Source organism: Corvus kubaryi, unplaced genomic scaffold, assembly GCF_017639235.1.
Source record: "Corvus kubaryi isolate FWS band 111438036 unplaced genomic scaffold, C.kubaryi_AGA036_p1.0 128, whole genome shotgun sequence".
Classification (NCBI taxonomy): domain Eukaryota; kingdom Metazoa; phylum Chordata; class Aves; order Passeriformes; family Corvidae; genus Corvus; species Corvus kubaryi.
The window spans coordinates 692,224-700,776 of record NW_024580663.1 but is presented as its reverse complement, the minus strand read 5'-3'; the positions used below and the strand labels follow the sequence as shown (position 1 = coordinate 700,776).

The 8,553-nt window shown below is 47.6% G+C and overlaps 1 long non-coding RNA gene across 1 annotated transcript in view; it reads left to right on the top strand.

Moving 5' to 3' along the window:
- The first annotated feature begins 1,336 nt into the window (after positions 1-1,336).
- Positions 1,337-8,553, top strand: part of LOC121662756 — an 8,073-nt gene continuing 856 nt past the window's right edge. The window contains exons 1-2 of the long non-coding RNA XR_006015399.1: positions 1,337-1,814; positions 8,274-8,390. This is a non-coding gene — a long non-coding RNA (uncharacterized LOC121662756). The remainder of the gene's footprint in view (positions 1,815-8,273; positions 8,391-8,553) is intronic.

The window sequence follows — 8,553 nt, the reverse complement described above, 5'->3', positions numbered from 1 at the left end:
CTTTTCTTTGTAGTTTATAGAGTGTTGCTGAAGACCTTCTCCCAGCCCAAAATGAGGATCAGTTCCAGGTTTGCAGTCATATCAACAGTAGCTTGGTGATTTATTTCGGAGGTGCTGGTGTAATTACCCGTACCTCACACACACCTCCCATTCACACTGAGCTCCCTGCAGCTAATGAGTCTTCTCAGAGAGGAGAAGGAGGAGGTCTGGTTGGTTCACTAAACCCTTGTGCAAGTGAATGAGCTTCTAAAATCAATCCAGTCTCTGTAAAGACAGCGTGTCCTGAAAGCTGTCAGGCCTTATTATAAATAAAAATGTCTCAGCTTCCTTAAACTGAACATTTTAGCCACATTTTGCCAACAACATCATGCTGATGTTCTTTTTCTTCCACTATTTCTGTTGGGTCAAAGCATTGATGGATTTGTTTTGCTATTATAACTTCTGTCATCTATACCAGCATTTTGTCTACACAAGGCAGGGTTTGGCCAATGCTGCCCCAAAAGGTTCTCTTAAATATTTGGATACCTGAATCCAGTGTGTGCTGATACTGGAAATGTTTGCAGCAGGGATTACATTTCAGAATTGTGAAATACTGCCTTTGGTACCCACCTGAGGTTGTGTCTTTGGCAGACAACGATGGGATGAGCTTTGTCACCATCACACCCTGTTGAGGTATCTTTGTGGGACATTTTTGCAGCCTGCATCAATCTGGGCGTATCTGTGCATTACAGAGAGGTGATGCAAAGCCGAGCTTGCCAGGCACCTGGAGGAGGTGGGATGACCATTTGGTAGCCTGTTAGAGCAGTCAGCTGCCCATCAGCCCTCTTTGTGCAAGACAGCCATGGGTGGATCCAAGTGTGATGAGTGGACGGTGCCAGGTGCTGGCCTGGGCCTGGCCAGTGGCCACCCCGCCTGCAGAGCTGGTCGGGGCAGCCTTTGAACTCTGTCTGAATGAGCTGAGCACTGGCCCCCACATAAATGAGAGCAGCCTGGAGAGTGTTATAAATTACAGGGCCGCTCCAGCCCCAAAGGCAGGCACACATCTGGCTGGGCTCCCACCGGGGCAGCAGGGCTGGAGGTGTTGCTCTGGCTCTGCCTCACAGTCAGACTTCCCTTTCTGGGGTGATCTTCTCATGGCTGCTTGTGCTGGGCTTGGGCTGTCAGGCCTGGGAAACCTTTGCCATCTTTCCTTTGCTGGAAATACCAACCCTGATGTAAAGTGTTGCTTTTTTCATAGAACCATCACAGAACGGTTTGGGTTTGAAGGAACATTAAAGAACATCTAGTTCCAACCCCCAGCCATGGGCAGGGAACCTTCCCCTGACCAGGCCTTGAACTCTTCCAGGGATGGGCATCCACAACTTCTCTGAGCAACCTGATTTCTTTTCCTAAAATGAAGGCTTTTAGGTGAAAAAGAAACCTCGTGAGGAATTCCAACAATTACCACAAAAGATTGAAAAATCAATTAAGGATACATCCATAGCCTTTATTGCAGATGTCTGTGTGAGATAAGTACCAGCTCTGTGTTTTCTTGCGCTGCCCATGGGACCAGGCAGGGCAGGACGTGGCCCCAGGGTCCCCTGGGTGCTGGAGGGTCTTGTGAGGGTTTGCCTGGCCATGATTGTTTTGTGCTGGTCACCTTCCTTCTGTGATCTTAAAAATCTCTTCCGTTTATCTGGTTGCATGTTCAGGGCTGAATGCAGCTCCCAGGAAATCTTGGACAATTCAGCTGACCTGCCCAAGAGAGCAAAATTCATCTGTTTCTATCTGTGGTGTGATGATCTGGAGTCCCCCAGATGGAAGGTGCTATGGAGGTATGGAAAAATTGGATTTTTTAAGTGCTGGGGATGCCTAGAAGGGGGAGGAGGTCTGTGCATGGCTATGCCAGCCTGGGGAGTACAAAGTGGGTTCCCATATGGTCAGTTTTTAGGATTTCTCCTGTTTCAAATCTGCATAAATGGCTCACTCAAGGAGGCCAAACTATTAAAAACAGCTGACAACGAAAAAGGGGGAGGTGAACGCCAAGCAAGCAGCAAGTAAACTCTGTAACTGAGCTGACAGATGGCAAATTAATGTTGTCAAATAGAAAGAAGTACATAAAGCTAAGGAGCACTATGACCAGATTGCTTTCTTGCACATGAAGTCTTTAATCATATGGATATCCTTGCTATTTTTACTCTAATGAGATTGGGAAAGAAAAATAAGACGGAGGCATCAAATTTAAGATAAATTTGCTTTGAATCCACAAGAAATTGAAGCCCTTACAGAAACAAGGAGAATTATTTGCCAGGCAAAATTAGTGTCACAGATGAACCTGTTTGTGCTTCTGAATTTTGACATGTTTATTTTATTGGTAATATTGCTGCAGCCAAAGAGAGTAATAGCCAGGGTAGATAAGCAGGCAAAGGAAGTCGAGTGAAAAATTATGTTCATGAAGCTTTTTGCCCTTAGGCAAATGCAAAAAAAGAACCCAGCCCACCAAAACCCTTCCCTCCCACTGGTAAAAGGGGAAAAATAGGAAAAAATCCATTTCCCTTCTAAGACACAACTTGATGAAATCCCAAGGAGCCAAGTCCATGAACACCAAATTATTTGCCCATTGTGGGGTTTATACTGAGAATAGAAATTTGATTAGTTTCATGTATTTCTTTAATGGTAAGTGTGAGGATGTCTTTTAATCAAGAGGTTAATGTGGGCTCTGACAACTATTAAGGTGTTCACACCTCTGATTAAAGGGAGCATCGGCAGTGTTTGAGCAAGGAGCTTGGTAAACAAATACATCAATCATGGAAAAAGCTCCCCCAGAATGTGCATGGTCAGAGAGAGCCGCCAAGGCAGTTAAAAGGAAGCAATTTTCCACAGTGCTTGGAGGTAGGTAATATAAAATAATCCATAATTAAGTTTAATCATGGCTTATCAGGCCTTCCTAGGCCTGTGAGCATTGTGGCTAATGTTTAACATATTGCCTCAGCTCTGATGCCATTTCATTGATACAATGAGCCCCTTTTATTTGGAAGTGGCAGATGTGACAACTGTGTCTGGAGGCCAGATTCGTCACCGACATGACTCGGGATAGCTCAGCAAGTGCTGATATTGTGATCCTCTGCTAATAAAAATTGAGTTTGCTCAGTGGAGCCAATGGAACAATCCAATTCACACAGAAGAGCCCGGCCCAGCTGTTGGAATGGTCAGATCCAAGCCCCTCAGTCTTCCTCAGAGGAGGCTCAGGGCAGACCACAGCATATCCTACACCCACCTAAAGGAGGGGGCAGCCGGGGGGGTCGGGCTCTGCTCCCAGGGAACAGGGACAGGAGGAGAGGGAACGGCCTCAGGCTGGGCCAGGAGAGGCTCAGGATGGACAGCGGCAGGTCACCACATAGCCAAGTGATGGCACCAGCTGAACCAGGGAATGGCACCCCCTAAACCAGGGGCTAGCATTAAGGGCCAGGGGGTGACCCCAGAGGCAGGGGTTCAGCTCTAGGCAGGAGGTGCTGTAAAGGTGCCTGTCAAGAGGAGGTGGCAGCAGTGATGGTGAGAGCAGCAGCAAGCACCTGAGCACCAGCATCTGCAGCTTTGCACCTGCACTAACTCCAGCACCAAACGTTTTTTTCTAGAGGGAACAATTTACTGAACTTTTAAATACTAACAGATTTTTTGCTGCTCACAGCCAGCAGCAGCAACAAGGTCACAAAGTAAACCTTAACCTATTCCTCCCTTTGGACAGTATATTTTAGCAGAAACATAAAAAAGCAGATGCTGATGTGGGAAGATGTGGTACACCACCCTAAGCTGCTCGCTACAATCAATGCTAGTGTTGGGAGGAAGTTGGCTTTCTTCACTTTTGCACCAGTAGTGTGTAGCATCTCAGCCAGTAACTCTGGGATCTCAGAGGCTTTTAGGAAATCAGATCAATGATATATTAAAATGATGCCCTTCAGGATAAAAAGATCCAGATAAGCAGAAATATAAACAGTCCAGTAAGCCATTCTAACAGGCTGAGTGCTGAGATCTCAATCTCACCCTAACAAGGGTCATCTGAGTGGCCTCAGGCCATTGGAACTTCTTAGGAATGTGGATTCATTTTCCCAAAATGTCCAACTTCTTGTGTACCTCTAAAGGAGAACATTTTCCTGTGAGTAATCCCAGGACTGGGTGTGATTTTCAGATCTGTTGCTAACATATTAGAAGTATAGAATTCTTACTTCATTACAATGCTGTGGATCTTTTTTTCTTGGTTTCTCAGCATCTAACTAAAGCTGAGAAAAGTTTTGAAGGCATTTTTTTCCCATTTCAGAAAGAAATCCAGTTTGGAACAAAGTGGGAACTCTTCATTAATCAAAATATGCCAATTAATACTGTCAAAAGAAATGTTCATATGTACTGAGATGACATTTACAGAATTGAATTTATTATCATTAAAATCAAAAAACACCATCCTGGAAAAAAGAAAAAGTTCACTGAAATGCAAAGTAGCTTAATTTTGATAAAAAATTTGGAGGACATATTCTGCAGAGGGGACACAGTTTGAAACATCCTGGTCCACTTTGGCAGTTTTTTGGTGGACTGCAGAAGGGACATTTCACAGAGCTTCCCTTTTAACTGGCCAAGAGAATATCTGCTGACTGTTCCTCAAAGTTACCCTCCCAGCTTTATGTTTAAATGCTGGTTCCCAGTTTTTAATCCAGGCCATCATATTTTCCTTTGAATTCAGAAACTTCTGGACTTAGGCAGACCTCCCTTTATGTTCGCTGTGGCCTTGCTGAGCCACACCAGGGGCTTTGTGAGCCGTGTGTGATTTGCAGGCTCCAACTCTGTGAGTGCCGAAGGTCCTCAGCATCCCCCAAAGGCTGTGAGTCCCCACAGCACGTGGGGATAGACTCCCGATCCTTTATCACTGAATTGCCATGAGAAAATCCTGCCCTTGGTCTGCGAGCAGAGGGAGGACAGCCGGGCCCAGCTCAGGTGAGCTCCTCGCTAGGGGCAGAGCTCATTCAGACACCTCACTTTAAGCAGCTCCCAGGGCAGGTGTCTCATTTTAGGCCTGTGCTTAAGCCTAAGTTTTGTGAATCAAAGCTTGAGGCTTCTCAGGGCAGGCCTGTTCTCCCTGCAGCTCCGGGGTCTGGGAAACGGGAAATGGATTTTTCTTTGGGGCTCAAAGGTTGACCATGTGAGGGTGGGCAGGCCCTGGCACAGGGTGCCCAGAGCAGCTGTGGCTGCCCCTGGATCCCTGGCAGTGCCCAAGGCCAGGCTGGACATTGGGGCTTGGAGCAGCCTGGGACAGTGGAAGGTGTCCCTGCCCATGGCAGGGGTGGGGCTGGATGGGCTTTGAGGTCCCTTCCAACCCAAACCATTGTGGGATTTTGTGATTCCCTGACCCAAAGAACAAGAGGCCGTTTCCACGCAGCAGAATTGGCGCAGTCCGTGAGCTGTGCCCAGGGCACTGGCATTTAGGTGATCCTGTTATCCCAAATGCTGGGCCTGGAGAAGGGCTCGGGGCAGCTGTCAGCCGTCCCCACTCCCTCCTGAGCCTGGCAGGGATGGAGCTGTGCCCTCCTGGCAGAGCAACTTGTGCTGCCCTGCTGGTCCATGGCTGTGGGATCAGCTCTTTCAGAGCTGTGCATATAAAAACCAGCTAATAAATAAAGTGCTTGCTGTTTCTCTGCAAAAGGAAGAAAAGCTACAAAGAAAACACCTACAATTGATTTTTGTTTTTTAAAGTGCTTGGATGGGAGCTGAAAGTCTATCACAAAGATGCTTCTTTGGCTTTGATTTGACACTAGATTTCAGTTGGTCCAATGGAATTTTAATGCTATGGCCAAATATAACATCAAATAATGAAAAACTTCAATGGTAAACATTAACACAAACAGGCATCGAGTATATTAAACATCTTTTAGAATGCAACAGGCCAAATCTGCAAATTGGGAACAGGTCCCTGAGCTGGCACACTATAAAAGCAGGCTTCAGTTTGCCATCTCCAGGACCTGCTGATGGAACACAGGGAATATCTGAGCTTGACTCCATTACCTGTTTAGATTAAACTCTGTGTAGCATTGATTCAGTTATTTATTTTGGCTACAAGGAAACAGTGTTCAAACATGGGTACCTAAACGGGATGTCCATAGCCCAAACCTGCACTAAGGGGACCAAGTGCTAATTCTGCAAGTCTGGCCACTGAGGCCAACAGCTGAGCCCGAGCCTTGCAAGGCCAGTGTTGAAAATGGGGCCAAATTTTACAAGCTCAGGGCCTGCTGTGTGTGGTTGGGGTTTTTCAAAAATGCAAAATCCCCGGTAACTCCCAGGGGGTGCAGGTGGGAGGGCTGAGAGCTGAACCAGGGACAGGGAGTGCCCCTGGAGCACAGCGTGGCCTGCCCTGGGATGGGCCCTGTCTGGCCACATCATCAACTCCTTTAAAACTTGCCCCATCAAAATAAACCTGGAAACTGCCACAGCTCAAGTTCTGTCCACCTGAAATGGATTCATTCATTTCTCTTTCGCTGCCCAGGCTTTAAAGGGTTGCTGCCACACATTCAGGTTGCAGAGATTAATGGCTAAAAAGCATCTGATGGGGGTTCAGTTGTCCTGGTTTTGGGGACACTGAGTGGTTTTTGGTGACAAGAAGTCCAGTGCTGGAGACATGCACTGTATTGAGGGGTGGTGCTCCTGCTTTTCCCAGTAAGTAAATAATAAATAATGCAATAAATATGCCCCATAATAAGTCTGCCATTAAAATAATGTCTTAGCTCTAGAAGCAGTTCATGCATGAACCCCCATAGCATGCAAAGGCACAGACATGACCATTACATCCTTCTGTTGGCAACTGAGCTGGATCCCAAATGCCAGCTTCCAGCGGGGTTGTTTTCCCCACTTTGATTTTTAATTACTGATCACATGGAAGGATGGAGGGGAAAGGCCTGAGTTTTGTTGGGTTTTTTTTTTGTTGTTGTTGTTGTTCCTCATTTAATAATTTAATTTGTATTCTGATCTTCAAATCCCAATAGCATCATGTGAAGTAGAGAAACTCGGCAGGGGAGGGGGGAGGAGGGGTAGGGGAGGGAGCCAGGGCTTTCTATTTCCATATGGTGAGCCTCTCTTCCTCGCGATCACAGCTTGTCATCTGTCTTCTTTTAAACTTCAGATCCCCTGTAAAAATCTTCCCAGCAAAGAACAGGCCATAAATGTGACATAAAGACAGTCCAAGTGAAGAGATTACCCCGGGGTAATGGTGAAGCATGATTTCATTACATGATTTCTTTACACGCGGGCGTGGACTCAAGAATAACCCAGTCCCCGGGAACTGCATGTTTCTGGAGTGGTGCACAGTGGCAGGGGTGTTATTAATATTCTGGGGAGATCAGCCTGTGCATTCCCCTTTCATTTACTTGGCAGACAAAATGATTAATGTCTTCCTCATAAACTGGGGTCAGATTAAATGACCACCTTGATTTACCTGGGTTTAAAATGGATCGTCATTGTGGCCAGCCAAGCCTCCAGCCCCACTGCATCACCCTGCCAGGGACCACTCAGCCTTAATATCCCACAGCTGAAGGAAGGAATTTTTTTCTAGTTTGGAGACTTTCTGTAAAGTAACAATAATGTCATCTCCTGAGGTGCAACCGTGGGAGAACAGAACAGATATTGCACCTGGCTTTTTGTGCCCCAAATGCTGCTTACATGCAACGCTTCTGAGCATCTCTCTTAATTGAGTTATTTCATGCAAACTGTGCTTCAAAACTGAACTGAATGGTTTATAATCGAGCTCAGTGTAATGCAAGCATCCCTGCAGCTGATCTGCATGTCTGCCCCTCGCAGTGCTGCGGGCGTGTGCGGGACAGCACTCACAACAGCCCCTTTGTCCTGAAAACCCTGGACATCATTAAAACATGATTTCTGCAGAAAGCCCTCCCTTCCCTCCTGTGCTCTGCTCCTGCAGGAATGGTTTGTACTGGTGATGGAGCAGGAGTGCCATGGGCTGGGTCTGACAGTGGGAGGGGAGCTGGGGAGCAGCAAAGGGGGTGCTCAGCCAGAGACCCTCCCCAGGCGTGAGCAGGGCTGCCAGAGCCCTTCAGACCATGCCCCAACCAGCGCCTGGGCATCGTGGGCATGGGGTCAGCTGGCCCAGTGCCCCGCCTGTAATGAGGGAAATCCTTCATTGAAATGGGGACCCACTGAATGGGAATTCCAGGCTTGGATCAAGGCATGTTTCCCATTTTAACTTTGCAATCAGCTGCTGGAGGTCCCTGCATCCTGACAGCATGTCCCTGTGTCCACAGGAGCTCCACACCAGAGCCATCCTTTCTGTCTTTCTTGTCCCAGAGGTGCTGCAGAGCAGATCCAGAGGCAGAAGGAGCATTGCTGTGGAACAGCCTTGGCACCCAGCTCACAGCCCGGTGAGGACTTGGCTGGAGGTGGCTCAGTCCCTCCAGGCACGGTGGTGTGGGGACAAAAGCTCCTCTGGGAGCTCCAGCCGTGCAGCCCTCACCTCCCACTGCCCCTGCCACCCCAGCCCTCAATTCCCACTGCCCCTGCCCCTCACCTCCCACTGCCCCTGCC